The sequence below is a fragment of the Haemaphysalis longicornis genome, unplaced genomic scaffold (genome assembly GCF_048455015.1).
Source record: "Haemaphysalis longicornis isolate Haplotype H1 unplaced genomic scaffold, Haemaphysalis longicornis Haplotype H1 scaffold_4, whole genome shotgun sequence".
Lineage (NCBI taxonomy): Eukaryota > Metazoa > Arthropoda > Arachnida > Ixodida > Ixodidae > Haemaphysalis > Haemaphysalis longicornis.
This window is the reverse complement of record NW_027526361.1, coordinates 156,059,933-156,086,214: the sequence shown is the minus strand read 5'-3', so window position 1 is coordinate 156,086,214 and position 26,282 is coordinate 156,059,933. Positions and strand designations below refer to the sequence as shown.

The window sequence follows — 26,282 nt, the reverse complement described above, 5'->3', positions numbered from 1 at the left end:
AAACAAATATCAGTTTGAGTACAGCCATATCGTAACCCGTTTGTTAAAAGAGCTGCTCTACGGAGGGTTCTTGCGAGTAGCTCCCTCTTACGCATGCCGGGAACGGCACCCAGCAGCGCGCTTTAACTAGCCAAGTAACAGCTTAGCAGCTTCGTGTGAAATTCAGAGCCCTTGCACCCTTGGAAAAGGGAATCTAGCGAAGCTGGAGATCTTGTTCGATTTGCGATGTTGCCGTTTAGGTGTCCTAGAGATTTTCTATTTTAAATTATAACGACGGGGGTCAGATGTCTGCGTCGCAGACAAAGTACACGCACTCTTTTTAAGTCTACACCATGCCATTTTTTATAGCGTGGCATTGGCGGTCACAGAGCAAGCTCTAGGGAGCTGCACAGCTGGCCGCTGTGGAGCGCGCGCCATTGAGCAATGGTAGGGGAGATACACCGCGCGTTGCGAGCAGTATACACCACTCGATAAAAAAAGTGCGGAAGAGAAGAAAAGCATGGAGTGGGGCTGTAACCGTACTCCATTTTTGGATGCCCGTGCTTCATCGAGCAAAGCAATGTATGAAAGCCAGCTTACAAACGCCAAGCTCATACCTATCTCTGTATAGTCGGCTCGATCTGCAAACGCAAATGTTAGTCAGGAAAGACTGTTACAGGTTCAACTTAACACACCTTGAATAAAAAATGTGGGTTCTCGCAGGCATTTTTCTATTTCTGATGAATTTTTTCATGAGCTCATCACAGGCCGCCGTGAAAATTAGGCGCGGACGTGACAGAGCCGCCATCTACCTACCGTAGGTCGCCAGCAGGAGTAAGTTGTAATACCCCCAAAATGCCGAACCCCAAACTTTCGTTCTACACAGGCATGAGTACAGTCGACATTAGAACATACACAGCTTCGCTTAAAAGACATGGTGTGTTGACAATAAGCCTCACTTTATATCGATGGAAAGGCCGTAGTCTGTAGCGCTGGATTGAGAGGCGGCTCGCAGCATGCTGTTCAGCTTGGGCCCTGGTTCCTTGAACAGCGTGTCCTCTTTTGTCAGGTAAATCGAGTCGTAGAAAAGAAAATCGCAGATGCCGTCGGGAGGGAAGTGCAGCTCGCTGTTTCCACCCGTGGCTCCTATTGTGCAGATCAAAGATCGACCCAGCAACCTCGTTTCTGCAGAGCACAAGCCGCCATGGAATTCAGATATTAGGTCAGGAGCACCTTAGGACCGCACAATGTCCGTCCGCGTCCGTGCGCATAGCATTAACAATCGCAAAAAATCACACAGGCACCAGGAGGATTCGAGCCTGTGTCCGATAGACCAGACAGAGTTAAGTGTCAGTCTTCGTATCCATTGGGCTACGACCGTGAATTAGTACCCCAGAGTCAAATGGCTTACTCCCTCACTTGTAACGGTGCGCAGTACCTTAGTGCCTCCCAATGTCCGTCTGCGTTCATTCATGCGCACACCACCATCAAGCGAAAATCAAGTTCGATTTCGGCCGTGAGTTGCAGTTTCATTTAGGGAATAATTAAGGTGCAACCCACGGCTCAAATCAAATGACGGTGGGGGCGAAACTCGGATGTCACTCGGGGTGCAACATGGATGTCATTTCGAGTCCCCATACTCCGCACCCTCGCCATCATCCACAGAGTGAAGATGCTGCCATTTTTAGGGATTATTTCAGAGTTCGTATGTCACATTTATCTAGTTACTTGGCAATAGAATTACCCTCAATTATTTTTGTGGATCATTCGTGCCGCCCATACTATCAGCGAATCCAAGCGGTGTTTTCAAGCTTGCAGTGTTCGTGTTAGCGGTAGCGAGAGATGATTCCCTCGAGTCATGGCACCGGAGTGAAAACAAGGGCCCAGTTACCCAGGGTTTTCAGAGTGACTCTGGCTATTTTTTCCGTAAAAGAACTGTTTCGTGTGTCGTTTTTTTTATCCTGTCGTCGTCGTGTTACGTTCAGCACTATTGTTACATTATCTATTAATTGGATCGCTCCGGTAAATTTACTCGGGTAAATCTAGTACACCAAAAAGGGGGAGGGAAATACAGGAGCCCCGATAGCCGTATTGGTGACGGATCGAACTCAAAATCCAATGGTTGCATTTTTCCGTTCCCACGCTGGGGGCGTTTTCTCCACTTGCTCTCCTGATGTTTCTATAAAACGGTATTCGTCGTTTGAAAATGGGTGAAGCTACTTCCGTATACTTTTATTGCAGCACTACACCCGCCTTTTTTTCTGCATACATTCTATAGGCGCTGTTATTTGCGTATATATTTGTGCATATTTATAGTCTAAAGATAAATTAAACTCCTGAACGCGCGTAAAAAATGGATGAGTTTTGAAACGGACAAACGTAAAAAAACAGAGTTCACTTACGATCGTTTTAGAAATGCGATTTTTCTTCATATGTACCCACACATGTAACTTGAGCCACGATTGTAGTTTCTCGGCTTTTTCTACTATGTCCTGCCAATCAACACACGCAAATATAGATCCGCAACAGTCCTCATCAGCTCCCGGTTGACGACTGCAGACTCTAAAAGAACTGAAATCCACGTATGCTACCCGAAGTGCCACGGGAAAGTTCTCCTCTTCGTTTTTTTTTTCTTTGTGCAATAGCAGGAAAATAATTGCGAGGCATTTGCGGAGTTATTGTTACTTACAACCTTCGACCGTCTGAAGGTCTGTGAACAAGGTTTTGTCGACTGCTAGTCGTTTCACCGACAAACACGCGCTTAGGCTGTTTGGTGCCTCAGCGGTTACATTAAGATTTATGTAAAAATAGGGGTATTCTGGATACCGGGAACTCAGATGTTGATTTGCCTGCGTTTTGTTGACATGATAGCATGAATATGGGGCTGGACGAGAAAGACACATACCAAGGTGTAATGAACAATGAATTTGGCCTAGTTGGCTCGTATGCGCCAGAGCTATTTCTATTCAACCCATTCCTTGCAATCCTTGTTACAACGTGAAAAGAAAAAGTTACTAATACTGGCCACATTTTGCGACTTTGTGTTGAAATGAATGACTTCGATATGATTTATAGGTTTTGCGCCATATTAACCATGCCGCGTGAATAAAACTGGGCGTCCATAACTTTACGTCCCCCGCATGAACAAAACTGGGCGTCCATAACTTCACGTCCCATAACAGTTTACGTCATTACCTCCGGCATAATAAACACACAAACCGGAAGTCCATTCCTCCATTATGTAAATTCATTAGAGGCGGACATGGCGGACACTTGTACCAGCAAATAATGACAAAGTTGTGTGGAGAAGCTTCGGTGCAACGTGAGCTCGATAAAATCAGGCTTTTGAGGAGGTAAGACGAAAAGCTGATGAACAAAAAGTTCGAGCAATCTTTCAGTGGTATGAGTTCTAGTAGGGGTAAACGTTTTTGCCCCAGCTGACTAAATTTAGTAGATGTCCATATACCAAAATAAAAGCATTTCTTAAGGACTGATTAGCAACGGAGACCTAAGTTAGATATAATAATTAGTCGCGACAAAGTGGGCATCCTTTCGGCAGACGGAGAAAATGTCCTCATCTATCCCACCCTGCAAGCAAATCGTCGTGAAATTGCAAAATTCCTGTTGGTAGGGATTAGTTAGTACAAATACAGAAGTTTTTACAAATCCACATGCTGACGTATATTCTCACATTAAAAGGCATAATTCCAAAATTATCGCTAAAATATTTCATCCTTGCGACAGCCCCACCAATTATATCAAAGACATTTGCGCTGTTGGCCGTAAAAACAAGTAGGACAGATGTATTTCTAAGTACACGAAGCTATGCTAGATCTCCGCGTGCATTCTGTTGGTTTTCTTGCCCAAGTTATTTATTGTTGAAGTGTGGTAAGTCATTGTTGAATATGTCTATGTGGTGCTGCGCGCTCAGCCTATCCGCGCTGCCTTGCGTAGCTTTTTACTAGGTTATGCGTGCTAGTTAATACTTCCAGCTGCTGGATACCTCGTTGATGCTTTGGCAACTAAGTAGTTAGTGTCCTGTTAGTAATTGCAGCACTTTTTTGGGAAGAGTGCAGTGCTAGCCACCCGAGAATGAGAACCTCAATATCAGTGACGCCAAGCGCAACTCTGAATCCAAAAAACTGGAGACTCCACTAGATTTTTGTTGTTTCCACAAATGTTTGCAGTGATTTTCGATTATTTTCCGCCTGCGGTCCAAACAATTTCTTCACACATGTGCAGTCGCATGCTCGTTTCTAGAGCCACGCTCAAATTCAACTCTGTTTTCAACGCCATGGTTGAGCTTGGAACAGGCTCTTTCATTAGTCAATTGCTATATTTATGAACCAAAGGGGAATTAAAGCTGCACAGCGAGATGTCCTTACGCCTTAAAATTCAGACTACCGACCGGCTCTAAAATACGCATTTCCATAAAAAATCTCTTCGGCTCCACAACTTTTAAACGTGTTCTGCGATTGTATGCTAGTGTACTTGGCAGTGATAGGACGCCTTGCGTGAACAATTGAGATATCATTTTATAGGAGAAAATTACTAGACAGGTACCTAACAATCGTCATGTAAGATTATGTCAACTTCTTGATAAATCGTCACCTCCCAATTTTTAGTACTTGTCTGATTTTGTTGGGTTGTAATTTAATTGTGCCAGGCAGACCTAAACTATTTGTATTTTTATTTCGTATTTCCAGCTCTCAGATATTCTGTTTCATGTCTGTTTCACGCTCGAGCAAGTGGCACTGGCCACTGAACAACACACACTAAAAATTTTTACGCCCAAAAGGGTGCTTCAGCTTGTCGCCGCAGGAGCACCCTAAAAACTGAATATTTTACGCCCTTTAGGGTGCTTGGATTTTGTCGCCGCAGGAGCACCCTCTGTGAAGCACCCCAGAAGACAGGTGCCTTATAACACCCTTTTCCGCCTAAAAGCATCCTAGGGTGCTACTTAGCACCCCAATCTGTAGGAGCATCTTCTGCAAAAGCACCCACCTAAAGGGGTACAAAACGGGTGCGTCATCCTCGGTTCACAGGTGCAGCAGGTGTGAGACCACATATTGCACAATATCACACACGATTATGGTATGAAACATTCGTGCTTTCCAAGCTCGGTTCTGTGAGACATTCCATTGAAGCTCAACATCAGCTGATAATTTCCTTGAACTTGTGTCACCGATTGTTAAAACATCAATTTAAAAAGTCAGGAGCCACATCTCAGTACAGTTATAACTTTAGAGGTAGTTGATTACCCAAAACTTCGTAAAAAACCAATTATATGTTCACTTTGCCGAACTGCAGTACACATCCTTCGAGATTCACTGCAGAGCCTAACCATGCTGTGCAGTGAAAGCAATTAGGTGTGCAACACTTCAACCACACAAAACTTCCTTGAACCTTAAAACCCTTGGCTTCTTAGTATTGCATCAAACTTCCAATCAAGGTAGCTACCTGCAATGTTTAGTGCCTTATTCTTGAGCTGAGCAGGAAGGTTCAATATCAAGGAAGACCAAATGCAAAATGTATAGTTTCCTCCGTAATGCGGCTCATAATATAGTTCCCTCCGTACTGTGGCTCATAATCTATTTATAAAAGTTGGGTACCCAAGCCATTTATTTTCGTTTGCATTATTCTTTTTGCTTTACAGAAAAATATTCATATGGTACAGCACTTGCAAGGTTTGCTGGTATTTGGAGTTTTATTAACATACCTTTAGACTAAATGACCCCACATAGCAATAACAAGAACTGCAAACATCACAGAACAATGCATACAAGTTCCCTGGTGAAGCCCATGGTTGAAATGTAATGCCATTGTTCAGAAAACATTATTTTATCATGAGGCTAGCTTGTACATGGTGCCTTGCATTATGTCCCTGCCGGTGGATGTGGGGTCATTTGTCACTGTTGCAAATGAAAAGCCAACAGCCAGGGCCCATTAGTTTTGGCTAGTATTACGAGGTGCCTCACGGTAAGCATTCTTCGTCGATAGACTTTTTTAGAGTTGACTAGAACTGAAATCAGCAAAAGATTCTCTACAAAACATTCATTCTATCCGCAGCTTTAGGGTTTGCTAATTTCCATAGTTGGGTTTCTTCTGCCTTTCTTAACAACATTTTTCTTTTGATAAGAAGGTGCACAACCAAAAGCAAAAAGCTTTTTTGTAAACCTTTGGTAGCTATATAATTGTTACAAAATATTTTACTCTAAATATGGCAGCTTAAACTGAGAATATTTGCATTTAAAAACATTAAAATAAGTTTAAATTGATCATAAATTTTTAGCTGTTTTTACGCAAAACTGTACATGGGATATGAAGTGCACCACAAGGAGGGCTTTGGATTAGCTTTAGCAAATTCGGGACATTTAAGGTGCACTGAAATCTCTACACATGCGCTTTTTCACTTTCTGTATCCACCAGGAAAATGGCTGCCAATTTAGACAGCGATTCTAAATAGTAGTTGACGTGCATTTTAAAATAATCACAACCATTATAGCCACAAAATTAATTTTTACAAGTTGTAGACATTGCCCGTTACACCAGACATTGGACTACACTGTCAAGAGCTTTGACATCTACAATGACGTCTACAAAGCAGGCTTATACTGGTAGAATGTTTCATACCATAATTACTGTGTGTTCAGAGCTCACGTGTGAGGTATGGATACTGCTGCTTCAGCAAGAACCGAGGATGAGCACCCTTCCTGGTTCTGAAAAAAAATAACAGAGGAAATGCCTTAAGCAGGATTCTGAAACGGGGTTGAATGAAACAAGAATGAACAAGAAATTCTTTCAAAACATGTAAAGCAATGCAAACAAATATTTATTTCAACTTATTTCTACAAAAGACCACCTCATGAAGACTGGTGGTGGGGTACTGGCTCAAAAAAAAAAAAAAAGCAGAGAGCACTTATACAAATGCTACAGGGAGCCTTCGCAGCCAACAATTGTTTGAACACACCTAAACTAATCACTGTTCAACAAACTCATAAAAAATGTTTGAATGCATAAAAAACCAGTGGTAAACACAGGAAACAGTTAAAACAGAATGACGGCACAAGTTTGTCCCGTCGTTCTCTTCTGTGTCCTGAGTTTTCCTATGGTTTTTCATCCATTCAAACATGTACCAGCTAGCCCAGTCCAACGCCTTGGTATCATAAAAATATGGATAGTCAATCCTTACACAAAGTTGAAAAAAAAAAGAAAGTATAAAGTAGGTAACAAAATTAAAACGACAGCAAATTGGTTGGCTTTTAATTTTAAATGATAATATAAAAAATAATGGCATGAATGAAAGTGAGCAGCACGCGAAGTACCTTGTTGCTAGCCCGACATTCCACTTTGAAGCAAAATGTCCGCTTTCAACACTACATAGGCTAAACATGCAATGAGGCATTTCTTTAGGCACACAAAATATACCATAATTGTTAAAAAAGTTACGAATTAGTTGAAAAAACCTGACCACGACAAATTGGAATTAGTGACTAGATACAGTTTCAGAAATACACAGCGATATCATATAAAAATATATGGTTCCCATACAAAGATTGATCATAACAAAAATTCAGGACATTTATCAGACTGGCAAAGCAGCTTAATGAAGGAAGACGGTCTTCACTAAAAACATGTTAATATTGGGAGCTCATGTGCTTCCCTGCAAGTTGGGTGTGTAAACCCACTGACATCTTAACTAACCCGCCTGAATCATCACTTGATAGACATTGAGGAATTTTACGAATTGGTTTATTGTAGCCAGCTGTCTAGTTTATTTCCCCATTTTTCTTGGCATTTCGTGTCTAATTCTAAATTTGGTGACTAGATAGCTTTTACTATGGTCATGCACTGGTGACAACGAATATTTGATCTTACTTTAAAAAAATTTCAGTTTTGTTTTATTGCTCACCAGCCAACGATCTGAAATATCAGAGGCGCTTAAAACGTATGTTGGCATTTCCTTCCTGCAGTGTAGTACAACTAATCATGACTTTTACCATAATTTGTTCACAAATTGTAATATGTGGAAGGTATTCAGCTTAATGAAAATGTCATTTCAGAAGCATGCAAAATCAACAAGGCCTCAATGACTCTCATGACGTGGTCCACTTGTTTCTATCACAAATAACCTGAGTGCAGACACATTCCACCGAAGACGAAGGTAACATGCCCTCTTGGGTGATGAATATTTAAAAAGCCTTACGAGTAAATTTGCTGCTGAGCACGTGAAATTGTGGCATTAAAACAAAAGATCCCTCTGCGGCATCTTTCACTTGGAGGAGCGCTTGACCACAAACTTTGAGAAGCTGGAAAATGCTCCATGAACCGCTCCAGCCAGCAGAAACGATGCAGGACACAAGTTGGTAGGCGGACCGTTGGCATCCTGCGATTGTGAAGATATTTCTGTTTAGTAGATGCTCTTCTTTTTGTACCACTGTTTATTTCACCTTTAACAATCAGCTGAACTCCTTAACGTTCGCATAATAAAATGCTGCAATGCGAAACAGTTAGCAGGGTTACCTCAATTTTGCTTTTCTACGAATTAACACAATGTAGGTAATCTGCACACAACTACAATCAAACTACAATTTTCACCTACTTCACTGCTAACATCAGCGTTTGACTGCTCAAGCACAAATACAGGTTATACATGTGAGCAATCTGCTTAACGTATCCCCACAAACTGAACAATCAGGCATCAGAAATCGGCAAGGAAGGAGGTGTCACGTTTAAATGGCACTTTTTCTTGTTCAAAACATAAACAACACCTGGAAGATTGAAGCGTGAGAGGGGGTCTTTCACGCTGACAATGTCAGAACATAGCTTGCTAGTGGGCACCTGCACGATGTGCACAATGTGTTTCTTCAAAATGCGTGCGAAAGTTTGATTGATGTGTAGGACGAGAATTGCAGCACGTTTTGACACAGGCCTTGTGGACGCTTCTGCCTGCTAATGTCAATGTGGATTCTTGCTAGTCGCCCTCTTCGCTTCTTTCTGAATATAATGCTTTAGGCATTATATTCAGGACAACGACTGCATCAAAACGTGCAGCAATTACCTACGTCCCACACATCGGTGAAACTCTCGCACACATTTTCAAGACACGCAGTGCATACATTGTGCATGTGCCCACTAGCAACCTGCGTTCTGACATTGTCAGCGTGAGAGACCACCTCTCACGCTCCAAGCTTCCGGGTATTGTTTATTAGATTCCATGCGCTGAATGCCAATCAGTGTACATTGGCGAAACGGGCAATCTGCACAGAAGATTAATGCAGCACTGGAACGAAGTGAACAAGGGCCATGCAAAAACAAGTCCACTGGCAGAGCACCGTGAGAGGACGGGACACGTGGTCGACTGGAACAAGACAAAATTACTGACAACTGAGTGCAATCTATCTTCTCGATTACTGCTCGAGTCCCTCATTGTTCAGACGACGCCCAACATTATCAACATAATGGATGGCAATCTGCACCATATCTATGCAAACTCATTGCGCCGCGTAATGCCCAATATATAGCTTCGTTTTCCACGACACATGCTCACCGTGAACAAGCAACAAACCGTTAAATGGCTTTCTTGACTTGGTCAGTGACCTACGTTTCATCACTGCAATAATGCTTTTACCTGCCTACACGGCATTCCGTCAAACACTGGACTACACCACATGAGCCATTGGCGTTCTTAACCTGCACCAGAGTATATAACCTTTCACTACTGCTATGAGATAGACCCATAAACGCACTTCAATATGGCCTTTATATTTAGCTCTTGGAAACATTATGTATAATTTTACCTTTAAGTTGCACCTGCTACAGCAGCTGGTACTATACCAAAAACATGAAAAAAAAAAACCGTGGTTTACCACGCCAAAGCTACACTTGGGATATGGGGAGCACTGTAGGGGAAGGCTTCGCATTAATTTTGACCATCTGGGTATTTTTGTGCGCATCGAAATCTCCAAACACGGGTGTCTTTACGTGTTACCTCCATCTGAAAAGCGGCTACACCAAGCGGTATCTAACCGACATTCGCCTCCACAGCACACCACCCTAGCCACGGCAGTGGGTTAAACATATGAAATAAAGCGAGTTTTGGAGTGCAAATGAAAATATTAATCACACGTCTTATTTTCCCAATCGATGTACCTTTTGAAATCCACCATGCAATCCCCCCTCCCCTACCGGCCTACCAAAACACCTTTGTCTCAAGAGGTAATCAGGCTGTTGTTAATGAAGTAAGTATTTACAATCCGAGACTTGCCACCGTTAAAGTCATGCACTTTGTTTTAGAGATAAGCGACATTAGCCATTTGCAGCACCAGGAGTTAATTGTGTTAAGATCAGATTGAAAGCATTGACGGTAGTAGTTGAAAAAAATTGCGTGATAAATTACAACATCATCTGCAAATAGACCTACATGGGAGGATATGCAACATGGAAGATAGACCAAGCAACCTGCCTGGGGGGACAACAAAGTGGCACGAGCAAAAGAAGTATATAGTTATTAGAAGTAAACTGCATTTGAGAAGAATGAAAATCTTTTGCTCAAGTGAGGACATTAGGGTGAAGTTTGAGAAGTAGTCTGTGGTGTGCAATGCGATTGAATGCTTTAGAAAAATCGAGAAAAACTACCGCAGTTTGTAAGCCTGTGTCAATGGATCAATGTAGATCGTGAACAAATCCTGAAAGTTGTGTTTCTCAAGTAACCCTTGTGAAAACCGTGGTGATACTCGAATGTGATATTGTGATTTTATAAATAATTAGCGACCTGAGAGTGGATGAAATGTTTCTTGACCTTGCATATGGTGCTTGTTAGGGAAATTTAATGGTGAAGTACCGTCTCCTGATTTAAAGACTGGTGCTACCTCGACTATCTTCCAACCATTGAGATTAGTGCCTGTCATGAGAGACTGCGAAAAAAGCGCTGTCAAAATTCTACAGACTGCGGGATGTACTTTTCGGTATAGTATGATTATTACCAGTATGACCTGAAGTAGACCAGTTTGTATTGCAAGTTTAAAACCATATCGAAAGATCCTAAATGTTTGCTTGGCTTGATTACATACGAATACTTGCTTCAAAGTCAGTTCAATTTCTCTTCTTGCCCTTTAGTCGTCAGCCCCAGATTCTCTTCAATATCTCTGCTAAGCAATGACACGCTCCATACGCACAGCACTGCTTCATGAAAATGTTTCAAATAATCAGAGGCCACAGCACTGCTAACAGGTATACATCATGGCAAGTTCCACAACATGCAATAACTAACCTGAAAGTACATAATCGGTGGGTGCACCGATATGGCAGCAGTGCCTGGACCGATGTGTCGAGCAAATGCGCTGACTTCTGAACGGGTGGTCCAAGCGGCCAGATGATGGATGAATGACCATTCCTGGCGGCAAAGCGTACGGAGCACCAACGAAAGGCCAGGCAGTACTTGGGTACAGCAGGTGCAGTGTCGGTTGGCCAAGGGAGGCCCTTGCAAAGCCTTTGAAACTGGACTGGAAGGCAGCTGACCCAGGACAGCCAGCAGCAGCACCTGCAGGTGCATAATCTGTGAGTGTGCTGACACTTGTTGAAATACAAGAAGAGCACACACAAAGCACGAATGCTTACATCAAGTAGATTTTTAATCGTTTAAAGACAGTAACCTCCAAGGCACTAATAACAACATTCCCGGAACACCCCAAGTGAAATTTAGGTCACAGTAAGAATGTATTTATTAGACCCGCAGGTACTGTGAGTGGGGTATGCATGATATATGCAAAGCTAGCTACTGAGCTAATTTGCATGGAACGCATGCTAGCAGCTCATCTGTATCCCTTGCTTTCAATCGGAACTGGTGTGCGATAGTTGAGGCTCCTCCATTTCAATGTCTGACTTGTATCTGCACGTTCAATTCTCCAATATAAATCGAGTTGAGTGAGTGCCTACAGCTTTCTTGTTAGTCTCTGTATGGCCTGCGGTTTTGCGAAAATGAGAACTTGCGAATTGGCTCAATTTTCTGCACTAATTTAAACAATACATATGCCTCTGATATCAAGCCCCAGACTTCCCGAGAGCTACTCCGACAGAATCGGCAGGCGCCTCGTAGGCGTTGTGAAATCTCCCCCACTACCCCGAGACTATGCTAACTCCCTGCGAGGCCACATGCGCGCATTTCACCTTCAATTTGCACGTATGTGAATTCTATACCTCTATGAACTCTCAGACGGGCGTCGTCATATTCGTGCCGGACTCGTGAAGCTCGGCAACGTAAATTACCCATGGAATCACGTGTACGCGTTTTCACATGCACTTCCAGGGAACCTCCTGTTCATGTTATTTCTTGGTATACCGCGGGTATTCACGAGGGAGGACTAATCACAGCGTTGTGCCACTCACGCGAAATTGCGACTGCGATCTGCAACCGCAAAGGCACTGTTTGAGAGACACATAAACAAACGCCCCGGTGTTAAAGAGCCTTGCGTGATGTGAAATTATTAGCAGCCGTGTACCATAGCGCGAGCATCGTAGCCAAGGTCTAGCTTCAGCGTAAATTGATGCTGACTTCTGCGGAAACGGTGGACTGGGCGCCAAACAAGTATACTAACTCACGTAGGCTCTCAGAGCAAACGAGATGGGGGTCTAGCGAATTACTGACCCATAAACACCAGAACTCGTTCCAACCAAATACAGAATAATAAAAAATGCGTACTTACCCGAGCAAAAACGATGTTTCCAACGTACAATTCTCCTTCACTGTCGTCTTCATCTCGCGGACACACGAACACGCTTTGTTCTGATGCAATGTCATCCACTTTTGACGCGCAGTATTTTATCCGGCGATGATCGTTCTTCCGGGGTCCCCATGTTCAACACACGCGTAGGTTGGAAGGGTAGACATCACCCATAAAGCTTCTATAACTATGATTTAAGCTTGAAATAGATAAAACAGATTAAATCACGCCACCAACCACTCGGCACAAAACGCCATGAAAAAACACACACAAAAGTGAGAGATAGTTGCCAGACTTCAAATGCAGCACCTCTATGTTTGACGAAAATTGTGTTACTACTGTAATGTTGGTAATTATCTTTCTGCTTTCAAAGTCTGAAATGTGTTTATAACTTAAATTTAAGGTTTTTAAACACAAAAAGTGAATACACATTAAGTAATTGACATATATACTGATATTGTAAAGAGGTTTGACGTTTGTTTTGATTTTGTTTTCACGGCGGGCTTCTCAAGAGAGAACGTGCGAGAAAACGAGCTACTTTGGGTTTAGGAAGAGGGCGGTAAATGTCGGCGTGATAGAAAGCAAGGAATAGGTGCTTACCCCGGTCGTTAAAAAAGGATCTAATGAAACCCACACGTAAAAAAAAAAAAAAAAAAAACACGTTCGACAAGGAATCGAACCATTGACCTACAAAACAGTAAACGGACGCGTTAAGAAACAGCTATGTCGGCGGGCAGTGTCAGAGGCGCCTAAAACAACTCTATACTTACGTAAGTTGTCAACGAATATTGTCGCTTGTGTCTAGTCATCGCCTCCTTTAACGATGGTCTAGTTTATGCTGCATTTTTGAAATTCTGGCTGTCCTAACGCTTGTTTCTCACGCACCGGTCTTGCAGACGAGGCCGCATTGCTAGCGCTGCAAGCGATTGAGCCAAAGCTCCATTATTTGACTCAAGAAAAGCTATCGCAGTCAACCCGACCTTTTCTGCGCAAGCCACGGCAGCCACGAAATAAATGGAATGTGCCGTTAGAATTATGGCGTTGATAACGCTTGTTTGACCGGCACCGTCTTGCAGACAAGCAACGTCGCTCTAATACTACAAGCGATGTCACTCCTGGCCAGGCGCATCAAACCCATCGTGTAAAACGACTGCTAACAGCGCGAAAACCTCTGAGTTTGTAACAAGTGGGGATTTGCGGTGGCGGCGACGTAATAGGTACAGCAAGCAGGTAGGCAGAACAGCAGCGTAGGGTTACAACCTTTCCCCGAAAAAAAAACGGGCCTTCGGGGGGGGGGGGGGGGGGGGGAGGGGGGATGGTGTTGAAAAAAGACGCCATGTTTTTTAACATGCAGTGCCATTTATTGTAGTGTTTTCTTAGAGAGAAATCAACATAACGTTTGTACTGAAAGTGATTGAGAGCTTGGTTAATCGCTCTGCATGTGCTTCACTGAAAAGTAACCGCAATTGCTGACTGCGGCGGTAGAATTTCGTTATTTTGTTCTTCCCTTAGGTCCCCCTCCATCTGAGGCAGCGCGCTCGCCCGCGTATTTTCTCTGCTCGCGTGTCTTTGCGCAGCTTGTCGACATAGGCGTGCGCAGAGTTCTCAATTTGGGGGGGCAAAGTCTTACCGCTGCGCCCCCCCCCCCCCCCCCCCCAGAGCAACTCCCGACCTCTTCTCACTGAAGGCCTTGCGGTGCGAACGCAGTGCAAAGAGGGATGGTTATAAAATTTTTATTTCAATGTGATGGAATTGCAACACACACAAAATATTTCTGAGCAGAAATTTTACTTTCATGTGTTACATCGGCAAGGCATGGGGCAAATTTGGCGCCCCCTTCAGATGATTAGGGGGGGCGGCCGCCCCCCCTGCCCCCCCCCTGTGCGCACGCCTATGCTTGTCGACACGTATTTATCGTCTTAGTTGTTGAATTGACGCTTATAAAACGCCAAAACGGGCATAATCACGGCACAAAAGCCAAAAAACCGGCTGATGACGGCTGGTTTTAGATATGGACGGGCAACTGGCCCGCTGTTTAAAAAACCGGTCGGGCCGGTCCAAAACCAGGAAGGTGGCAACCCTATGGCAGCGACGAGCGAAAATGATTTTACACGACCGCCCCCGTCGGCCTGCGCAAAAAAGGAAGATAGAACCCCTGCATACACGCCCTCGAAGAAAGCTGTACAGCCGATTCAGTTTGTTGTGGACGAAGAGCAACCGAGGCTGCAGCCACAAACGATTGCGCTTGCCGTGGTATGAGCCAAAGCATATCTTCACATAGTTATGTTATCGTCCGTCTGACTGTTACTTACTGAAGGGAAAATTCAGAACACAAACGTTGACGTCTAGCGTCTATGCCAGACATAGACGCTGCTGTTTAGGCCCTAAAAACCACCTTCAGGGCGTCTGTCGGTTCTGTCTGATGGCGCGCTCGCGCCGCTGATTACGAATGAGGCGTCTGTTGGCGTTGACTTATCGTGTTGGCGAGCCGGTAAACGCCATCACGGTTAAACTCCCTGTTGGAAGACTACGCTGTTGGGACGATAGAGTGCCGACAGAGCTTCTTATTGGCCCCACAAACGCCATCAAGGTTAAACTCCCTGTTGGAAGACTAGGCTATTGGAACGATAGAGTGCCGACAGAACTTCGTATTGGCCCCACAGGCGTGCTGTGAGCCCAACAAGAAAGTCTTGTTGGAATTTTTGCCCGGGGCATAATAATACGGGAACAAATTCTTAGGTAAATTCGATTTCGTTGAGGACACCGATGCCTCGCGTAAAAGTTTTATTTATAGGACTACAAGAGGCATTTTGTAGCCTTTCCTTCCCGTGCACCCAGACATCGAAACGAACCTTGTGATACACTCGAAGCAGTAGATTAGTGCAGAGTGGAATTTAAACATTCAGCACGTTTTGTTCGATTTACGAACAGCAATTTTAGAGCCTTTCCCCTGGTCTATGTGGAGAGTTCATATTTATTCTCTCAACGGGCGGTGAAATAGTGCAATGTGCGGTTTAAACATTCAGCCTGTTCTTGTGCAATTTTGCATGCTTGCATTCACACACCGTTCTTTTAGGCACCCTAGCGATAAGGTGCCGTGGTAACACCCCAATCGAGAAGAAATACTTTTTAGCACCCCTTTAACGGTCGTAGCACCCTATGAAACTGTTGATTACACCCCTGAATTTTGGCACCCTCGAGGTGGGGTGCCCGAGCAATATTTGGGTGCTTGAAAGGTGCAAAAAGGGTGCAAAATGTTCAGTACACCCTCCTTGCACCTTAAAGGGTGTAAAAATGTTAAGATTTACACCCCTTAATATGTGGCACCCTCATGATTGAGTGCCGGAGCAATGTTTTAGTCCTTAAAAGGTGCAAAAAGGGTGCAAAATGTTGAGTGCACCCTTTTAGCACCTTTAAGGGTGTTAAAAAGTTTAGTGTGCAATTTCAGCAGTGGGCTTGTTGAATTGAGCCAGTTGATCGCCATTAGTCTAGTAGTATTATGGCACCACTAATCGTGTTTTTAAACTATCGCCGCCATTTTCTGAAAATAAAGAATGACATGTTTGGTATTCCTCTCGTACCGAGGGCAACACCGTTGTCTATAACACAGATTTTGTACTTATAGGCTTATCTTGCCTCGGCCGAAAAGAATTTGAAAAAAACTCTCGTGTCCTTCTCAGGTCTTGACCATATACTTTAACCTCAACGTTTTTTGTGACAAGTTTCAGTCCGCAGTATTAAGATGTAACCAGTTCACGTTGAACTTAGTGTTATAGACAAGAGTGTTGTGCACTGTACATACAGGTGGCACACGCCTTTGTTTGGAATTATTCGCATTTACGTAACAAAATATTGTCCATATATTTACGATGTCGTACGCCTCAAACGTTATTTTTACTGCCTATTTTGGGCGCCAGAACCCACTTTTTAATGCCTATCTTAATGCCGGCCTCTATTGATACCCATTGATTCATGTAATGCGGGAGTATCAACGTCCACCCACTCCGGAAACTTTTGCGTCTGCAATGTTGAAGCGCTGCACCAAACGCCGAAATTGCTGGCTGTGTAACATTTTTTACAGCTTGCGCGATGACTGGATAACGTCCTGGCGATGCAAGTTCTTCTACAGGTCTTCGAGCACTTCCGATTTGGTACCATACTCACAGAGTGAGTCTCGCAGTTCATTAAAAGCTTTGGCAGTAGCTTGCTAAAGCTTGAACGGCACCTCCCCCTTTAAACTGCGACCTGGCTGTACGTGACAATTGCAAGCAGGCGGGTCCCTTTTCATGTCGATAGTCTCGGGACGCTGCGCCTTACTTGCCGACAGGATGCGTTTGCTGCGACGTGGCAAAACGCTGCTTGTTGGCTTTTGGTATACCTTATCAGGCCCGCCACGATGGTCTGCAGATTGGTGTTGTGATTTCACATACCACGTGAAATCTCGGTCAACGTTTCTTGTTCAGTAGGCAAAGTTCGCCTGCTGGGCACTGCCAGTTCGCTTCCGAGAAGTTTGTGTTCTCCGCTGTGTCCAACCTTCAGTGCATTTGGCATCAGGTCCACATCATTGCTGTACGACAATGTTTCATTGCGTCCTGGATCGGCCGCTAAAAGTGAAGCATGGTCCCCGTGATAATGCGGAGGCACGCGTGTGACTGGTTAAAATTTTGCGTTGCATGAACGCCGCTGAATCGAGCCGGGAGGAACCGGTTTTTATCTTCTTTAACTTCGGTGGCATGGCAGCCCGAAACGGGTATGAACGATTTAAAGAGAGAGAAACGGTGTACGACCTCTCGCAAAATCAGCGGCAGATTTAACACGGCGAAAAAGCAGAGGCAGATTTAGCATCCTTCTCTGCAAGGAACGTTCGTGCCTGCCCCTATGTACAAGCGCTGCACCACATGCTGTGTTTTCTGGCAGTTGGAGACCTTCTTCAGATGGCTGTTTGAATCACATGTCTTCGTTGCAGGCTGTTGTGCCGGTCGCATGCTTCTTCCTACACCCCGTACTCTTCAACCGCATGTTTCCAATTAGATACGCAAAAGAATGCCCCCAGTGTTGAAAACCAGGCACCCTAAAACTCATCATCGCAAAATGCACTAAACTCAAGGTTCCCCAATCCTTGCTGACTCTGTGAGCATAAAGAATGAGTAATGGGAGATCTTTCTAACCAGCCCTGCCCTGGAAAACCAACGTCTGCTGATCCCAGAGGGGCAGGAGGCTCGGGAAGCATATGGGAACCTGTGAACGAGGAACCACTCTTACTGAGCGAAAATAGCTGCATCGAAACTCGTTTGAGGACAATAACGTTCTTTTCTCTCACTCTCCCTCTCAAGGGCGTTGGCCTCAGGACGACGCTAGCCCAATGAGTCTCGCAGTGCATCGATGAGCCTGAGGGAAATTTGGGCTGCTTGCAGCGGTACGCGCTGATGCACCTCCATTGAGGCGTCTCGTACTTGTCTCCGCTAAGGAGAAGCTTTACCATGGACGTGCACATTCTGCACCCGTCCTTTGCACACGCATGCCCTTTACCTCTGAAGCGTCTGCAACAGTGTTGCGTTTGATAGGCAATGCTATGTCTCTTCTCCTACGTCTTGTAAACAGATCCACGCGGTAATAAAACACCTCCTGTCGCCTTTTCCTAGCAAAAATGACACCTGTCACCGTGGGCGCCGGCAGAATTTTCTCTTGAGGGGACAAACAATTTTGAGTGGAAAGAGGGAGAGGGCGTGAGCGCCGGGAAATTGCGCTGCGGTGGCTTGGGGGGGCCAAGTGCCCCTTTTGCACCCCCCTGCCGATTCCCATATCTGTCACCATGGTCATCAGTTTTGCCGTCATCCCTGTTAAACTGCCCTCGTAACATCTCAGCCATCGTGCCTTAAACAGCCGAATGTCACCTTTCCAAAGCTGTCAGACAGCGGTCGTGAAGTCTATTCGCTTTCTTTTTTCCTTCTCGACTCATCGCTCCACCACTCCATTAGAAAAGCAGCCTGTGTTCGACAGGTAGGGGAGCGTTTTTGCGGGTGGTCGCACAGTAGCCAAACCAACCGAGGCTTCTGCTTCCGTAACGGAGGCACGCGAAGCTGATTTGTTGATGACGCTGCGTTGTAAATAAGCTCGCTTAAGGCATCGTCGGCCGAAAGTGGTTTCTCACTTTTGCTCTACCCGCACAGAGCAGATATTTCAGGGGGTTCGACAATTCTAGAAGTTTAGTTTCTGGTACTAATCCCAGTCCTTGCAAAGAGGTCGCCGTACGCTTGTTGTTTCCTCTCTCATTTTCAGGTGTGCTGCCACAGGTGTGCAGACTTCAGGACAGCCAAGCGTCCCAAAGTTAAACAGACAACCACCACTCTTCGTCCCGCCTCCTGCAACACTAGCAGTCCTTCATACGTACAGTGATTGTCGCGAAGGTAGTGTTAGACAACCTTCAACGAATCGGTGTTAGGTAGGGCTTGAGCGGCGAGTATGGTGCTGTTCTGAGATCAGCGCAGTGCAGGCTTGGGTTTGGTTTTCCGTAGTTTGCCATTTTGGTCAATTTGTTTTCGGGCTTGGTGTCAACTCGGGCGTCGACCTGACTTCGCTGTCTGCTCACCTGAGTCAGGCGGCAAGGATTAGTTAGGCTTTTCAACCTCAGTGGGATCGATCCGCTCACATTCTCGTCTATGTTCCACCTTGCTTGACTAGTTCGACGATACCTACTGGCAATCTTTCTGGAATATCCGGTAACCATTCACCCTTTATGAAGTAAGGCTTACGGTGGAGCCTGTTCGCCTCTTCATACGTTCTTGACTTCTCTACCTTTTTTTCATAGGCTTGTACCGCCATTGTCTGAATCGCCATTGTCTGCGATTAGTGTAGCCTCCGGTTTTTTAGGTTTGTCGTTTGATTGGCAGTTCGAGGCTACTTCGTAATTTCGGAGTGGGGAAAGCCTGGTATAACTCCCGTTGTTGTTATAAGAAAAAGGTTGTTCCGAACCGGAGAAGAGAAAGCGAGACCTGTGGGGTCGGACACGAATTAACTATATTTGCGAGACCCAAATACACCAAAGAAAATACAACTTGATATAAGAGGTGAATTAACTATATTTGCGAGACCCAAATACACCAAAGAAAATACAACTTGATATAAGAGGTGTAGACCCCCATAAGTCCTCTCGGAAGTTCTGGTTCACGTGTAGTGGTCGAGCTTTCAGGCGGAATGATGTCGGTGAGCTGGACTTTGGAAGCGGTCATAGTTATATATATATATATATATATCTATATATATATATATATATATATATATAACTATGACCGCTTCCAAAGTCCAGCTCACCGCCATCATATATATATATATATATATATATATATATATATATATATATATATATATATATACATATATATATATGGCGCTGGCTACCACCCTCAAGCGTCAGATACAGTTGTAGTAAATATAAATAACCCAGAAAGCGAAGGAGAACACAGTCGCCCAGATAGCCGAATTGGTAAGGCATTCGAGATCTAATCGAAAGGCGTGGGTTCGGTCCCCACTCTGGGCGCGTGTTTTTCTTTCTTTCTTTATCACGTAATTAATAAAATAATAATAATAATAATGTAACGTCACTAACGGTAACAAATAGTCCAACCATTCCCCTACGCCTTCTTTGGCGTTGTAGACTGCCGGCATTTCTTTCTGTATATATATATATATATATATATATATATTCATTCATTCATTCAATCATTCATTCATTCATTTATTTATTGATTATGAGGTTTAAAGCACGAACGCCACATATGCGATAAGGCGCGCCACAGTGGAGGGCTCCGGATTAATTTTGACCACTTGGAGATCTTTAATGGGCGCCAAAATGTCAAACACACCGGCGTTTTCGCGTTTCGCCTCCACCAGAAAAGCGGCCGCCGCGTCCGGGGATCGAATCCGCGCCCTTGGGCTCAGCAGCACAACGCTTAGCCACTCAACCACGGCGTAGGGTTATGGCAGCCCATGCTCTGGTTGGTCGAAGAGCGTTGCTTTGCGCACGTTGTCACGTCGACGCCAGTTCTGCAGGGTCGAAGGAAGGTGCGGCTCGGCGTTGATGTTTCCTAGGCGATGAGTCCATTCCAGAACTCGTCGAGCAACTTATCCCTCAAAACTGCTTCCTCGCATATGCTTATTTCTCTGCGTTTTCGTTTTTTGCGACTCGACGTCGCCGACATCGGCATGCGCGCTTCGCCTTGTTGGCTTCAAAACCGTGGCTAAGTGCTGGTTCCGCGAAAAGGGCCTCCTCACCCCCGGGTTGTAGCGATGGCTTGTTCCGTCTTCCCTCGTTCTCATAGAAGCAAGAAGCGCTGCTTTGTGTCGGACACCGCGGTAGGAGGGAGGTGTTCTTGCACTTCCATCTCGGGCAGTCGTACTCCAACAGACTTGGGTCGACGATTGGACGTGGTGATGTGCAGAAAGCGGTATATTCGTTCAGGTCTTGTCGTGGCTTGAGTGGCTGAGCATTCACAAATCGGGTTGCTGCATCAATTATTCCTCCGTTTACAGCAGAGAGGGCCACAACCGCTAAGTTTTGCTCCGGACTTTGACACTGTCGCGAAGTATCAGGCAGTCATGGGTGGTCCCAACGGACTTCGGAAGGACAACTTCGGAGGTCGTTGCGTACGAGCCGACGTGTGAGGGTCCATCTGGTTTGCATGAAGTGCCGGTATTGTTAGCTTTCATTCCGGGCGTCCGCGTATCATTGTAGGTCGAACGCAGCAGACTCAGGGTCGCGCTTAATTTTCGTGGTACTGCAAACGCCAGAGTAATTGTATTTAAATTTGTCTGGTTCGATCAGCTCCCCGATAAACTCGTTCATCTCGGGTGGTTAGTCGTACTTCCGTTTAAGCTCGCTGATTGCCTCCAGCAGGTCGGACGGAGACGGTGAGGCGGATTTTCCAGACCTCAGCAGCTGCATTCAGAAGCCTCGTAACGGCACCGCGAAGACCCTTCCGTAATGAACGCAGATAACTCTCGTCACCAGCTTCGTACTCAGAATTCGTACAGCTGATCCCAATTGTGTTGCCCTGGATGCCACATTGCGCCAGGTAGAAGGTTTGACGGTCGTTGGTGGGCTATCAAGGCCGGCCATGGCTACCTCCGGCTTAGGGCGAGGCTTGGCACTACAATGACCGCCAATATACCGCCATTCGGGGATCTGCCAGCCGGAGTTGGCGTTCATGGTCGTTTTTGTGCAGCCGGACATCTTCCTGAGTATGGTGTAGCCTAAATAAAAGACGCAAGGGCGCCTAGGGCTTGGCTGCCCGAAACGCAGATGACTAAGCTAAGGACAATAGAGCCCGCATCGATGATTGAAGTGCATTACGTGCAGGGGGTTGGACCGATCTTTTTGGAGTGAGTGGAGTGTACTCATCAATCATTGCCAATTATCAACGTGAGCTCAATTTACAGGCACCACCACACCGATGGTGCATTGGCAATGGGCCATTTCCCCTTCCTCTTGGAAGGAACCAGAAATTAGACGCTTTCATTGTGTAACTGCACGAGGCACTGCTTTACATTAGCTGAGCGCGCCTTTACTCCTTCCCCAATTCTCTCTTCATACTCCGCCTTTTGGAATGAACCAACGAGTAGAGGCCTTCACTAAGAAAGCGTGCCTGAGCATGACAGTCGGATCAACGGAACGATACCTTCTCTGTATTTGGCATGGAGTAATCACATTCGCATTAAAGATCTGGTCACATCACAACAAGACGTTATCCGCCACGTCCCGACGCGGCGTGCGGCGTCAACTATAGGAAAACATTGCTAGAAATGCGGCCGTGCGGCTTGTGTCTTCTTCCCCACAAAGCATACCCACCTTTGCAATAGGGGCAATATTCAAAAAATTGACGCGTGCGCATGACGTAGCGAAGGATATTATGTTGTGCTGTGTCAACAACTTCGCCTAGGAAATTCCGTTGTCACTCCAGCATAAGAAATACTTGTGGATGCCTAATGGTTCGTCAGGTCGTCGACCAGTGGCACCTTGTCAGTGCATTGCGTTTCCTGCTGCTGAGCTGCGTATTACAATGTCTGTTCAATTCTTACCCTCTATCTTAGTCACCGAGAGCTACAAGTTCTTGTAGCATTTAAATAAGAAGGAAGCCCTCGTATTTCCAGCTTTCAAAAGATATTGCGATTTCCTACTGAACCGTTTCCATTGATCACCACATGGCCGATCTCAACTTCTCGCGATTAGACCACATCTCCAAATGCGTCATCTACTTTCTCCGCATGTCCCGTACATTCTCCCGTCTTTCTAAAGCGTGCTTAGGTGTTCAACAGCGCACACGCTGTGTTTGCATTCCTATTACAAGAAACTAGACAATGGCTCTTTCAATCAATATGACTTCCGAGCCCAGCAGCCACTGTCAAGCGAGTACCCCATGCTCTTGCGTGTGCTAGAAGAGTCCAATTCGCCCGTTTGTTCCAACTGAGTTGACGCAAAGAGTTAGGGGCTGTGACATAAGAAATTGATACAAGGAGGTGTTGGCTGCATACAGGTTCACTACGCATTTGCCCCTGAAGTGCGGACTATGCCAACAGCGTCTGCGTTTTTCATCATGAAGCAATTGGGTCTGTGATCACAGCGTGCTCCAAACCCAAAACCGAGCTTTAGGTCAACATATTTAGCGAAATCTTTCTTATTAGGACAGATAGGGTGCTGCCAATAAACTAATGCATTTCCCCATAAACTGTCAAACGAAATGCTGCCACATGCTTTCTAGACAACGCCGTGTGCGCGAAACCGGTCTTCCATTGTCTCAGACGGGTTATTTGAAAATCACGAAAAAGCAACGGTTCTAGACAAGACTATACAGACATCTATCACGACCAAAGAGTTCAATACTGAACAATCATCTCATAAACCACGCATGAGTATACATTTAGATCATTCGCATATGCGTTACTTATTGAGTGAACAGTCGTCGCTGGCGTGGTTTGGATCTTAGTTGGAAATTTGTGCCTTTAATTTAGGTTCAACGCACTTTCAGGGAAGGTTAGACGCACTTCTTTCTTATGCGCTCCTCTAAACTTTCTTGAGGAAGGGATGGTAAATTTTATCGGTTTAACCGCGTTCAGCCACGGCAAAAGTGTGCATCCGTTCTTGTACCGTGTTTAGTGGTCTTGTTCTTTATGTTTCAAGGAGGCAATACTTCACGCTTATGGTTATGTCTACTCTTTTTTGTGGTATATGATGGCATGTACGCAGAGTTACGGCATGCCACGGTGTGTAGCGAAACGAACTGCGAGGTGAAGGCGTAGCAAGTACCCCTTGGAAATGCGATTCCAAATAGCCTCGCTTACGGGACCTGCTCCGCCTCAACGCGGGCACAATGCTACAGATATTTGTGTTTTAACAGCCTCTGCCGAAGCAGAGACGTAGCATCGGCATGGAAACCGCGCCAACGTGCTCCGCCACGATTCATGCAAGCCATGTACTTAAACCAGATCTGGCGTATATACGCCCTTGTACTATGTGCGTTCACCGTCCAAAGGTACGACGTACGAAACTGCAAAGGCGTTTTGAGAATGTTGAATTTTTCTTCTCTGGTTAGTTTAAAAAATTCCCCGCATTTCCCCGAGGGGAAGAATGTGAAAGTGCGAATGCACGAGTTGAATTTGCGCGGTTCGGTAATGTTCGCGAAAGAGAGATCACACACACACACACAACTACAAAGAAAGAAAGATGCATTTATTCACAGACACCTATTTGTGTTGTCGTTGTACTTGATTGCTAGAGCGGATCTCAGCTTTGAAATTTCGTGTCAGTACTCCTTTAAGCGGGTGCATTAGCCCTTCTCACGCCCGATTCTTGGCCAATCCCCCACGTGGGTATGTGCCATGTCAGCGGCCAGGCAGCGCGCGCCCATCTCCCCCCGTTGCCAAGGAAGACGAGGAGATTCCTGGCCAATCCCCCACGTGGGTATGTGCCATGTCAGCGGCCAGGCAGCACGCGCCCATCTCCCCCCGTTGCCAAGGAAGACGAGGAGCGCGCGCACCCGCAGCTGTTGCTATGCGGACGGCGGCGGACGCTTCAGGCTCGCTTAAGAAGTGCATTCGCACTTAAAAGGAATCAATTTTGCTCACACGATACGCGGTGCAACATGGTACGTTCATCCCACTACGCACTAAACGTTTTTACACCCTTATTGCATAAAAAAGTCAAACGTAATAATGGTCTTGGGAAGTCATCATGTCCTTTATCTTAGGTTCCAACACCATAACGTGTGCGTTTACGCCCTTCTTGTGTGCACAAAAATGGTGTTGACCGACCGCGAAACCGTAGATGTTTTCTAGGATGTTGAAAGGGTGAGGCATTATAGTTTAGAGTTGCATAAAATGGGGAGCCGGGGTCGACCTTGCTTCTTCCAGTGGTGCTACATTTTGCTAGATTTTGCTAGGATTTGTTAAGGTTTGTTAGGTTTTGTGATGTTCATGCTAGTCTAAGCTACGTGCTTTGGGTCTAGGCCACGTTTAGCCGGAATTTACTAGGATGTAGAGGTCTTACCCAATCTGCACTGTTTCTCCATCTTTCCGCTGCCAGTTCAAGCTGCGCCAATTGCTATACATTTAAAATGGTATAGGACGAGGTGCGCATACGCATGCGCCGCGTGTTCTCATACTTGAGCAACCGCTACAGCCGGCTTCACTGTTATATTACCCCAGAAGCGGGGGTGCACCATTTACAGGAACGGCAGCTTTTCTTGGCATTATTTGCTAACGCCACCGAGCCTGGATCAATAATAAACAGCTGCGCTGGTAATAAATTATGCCAATTCATGCTGTTTTGAACATCGTCAGGTACAAAACATCCCGCCGCTTATAGAAAATGTTCACGTCCACCAGTGTAAACCGGGAGAAAATAGCTCGAAATCTGAAGGTCCTTTACACTGCTTTTCGTAGTAGCTTTACACTAATGGAGGAAAATGGCGTTGAATTAATAAACACCCTCTTTGGTGGGTGTTGAAAGGGTGTCGAGGAGGTGTTCGGTATGTAATAAAATTCAGTGGCTTATTGAGCTTATTGTGAACCTCTTAATAAAACATTTTTTTGGAAATCCGGATTATGACTTGTACATGCTCACAATGAAATGCATACTTCCAAAATTAGCATTAAAATATCTGATTTATGCAACACACCCACAAGCTCAGACTACTTTTCATTGCTGGGTATTTAATAAAGAAGGGCACATGTAATTCTAAGTAAATATGTACTCGGTTTGTTCATGCATCCGTTGATTTTCGTGTTCAATTCTGTTATGATGCAGGTGTGCGTGTCGAATACGTCTGCGTGTTATATAGCGCACCCACCTGATGCACACTGTCACGCGTAGCTGCGCTGCCCCCACCTTTATTTGAAGGTGTTTGCAAGCCCATCCCTTTTTTAGGATAAAACCCTTTGTAGCCAAAACACCTTTTACATGCGTGTCCATAGGGACAAAGTTTTTAAACCCTTTTCGGCCATAAAGAGTCTACGAAAATTTGGTGTGTAATGCAGAAATGCCGCAAACCTATTTGGACCTAATTAAATTCAAACATTTAATGTTAAATG

The 26,282-nt window shown here is 45.1% G+C and overlaps 1 long non-coding RNA gene across 1 annotated transcript; it reads right to left on the bottom strand.

Moving 5' to 3' along the window:
• Positions 1–6,790: 6,790 nt before the first annotated feature.
• On the bottom strand, positions 6,791–13,040 carry LOC144179453 (uncharacterized). The gene is made up of 3 exons (XR_013324231.1): positions 12,684–13,040; positions 11,252–11,521; positions 6,791–8,365 (listed from the first exon to the last, which is right to left on the bottom strand). It is a non-coding gene; the product is annotated as an uncharacterized LOC144179453 (long non-coding RNA).
• Positions 13,041–26,282: the final 13,242 nt, after the last annotated feature.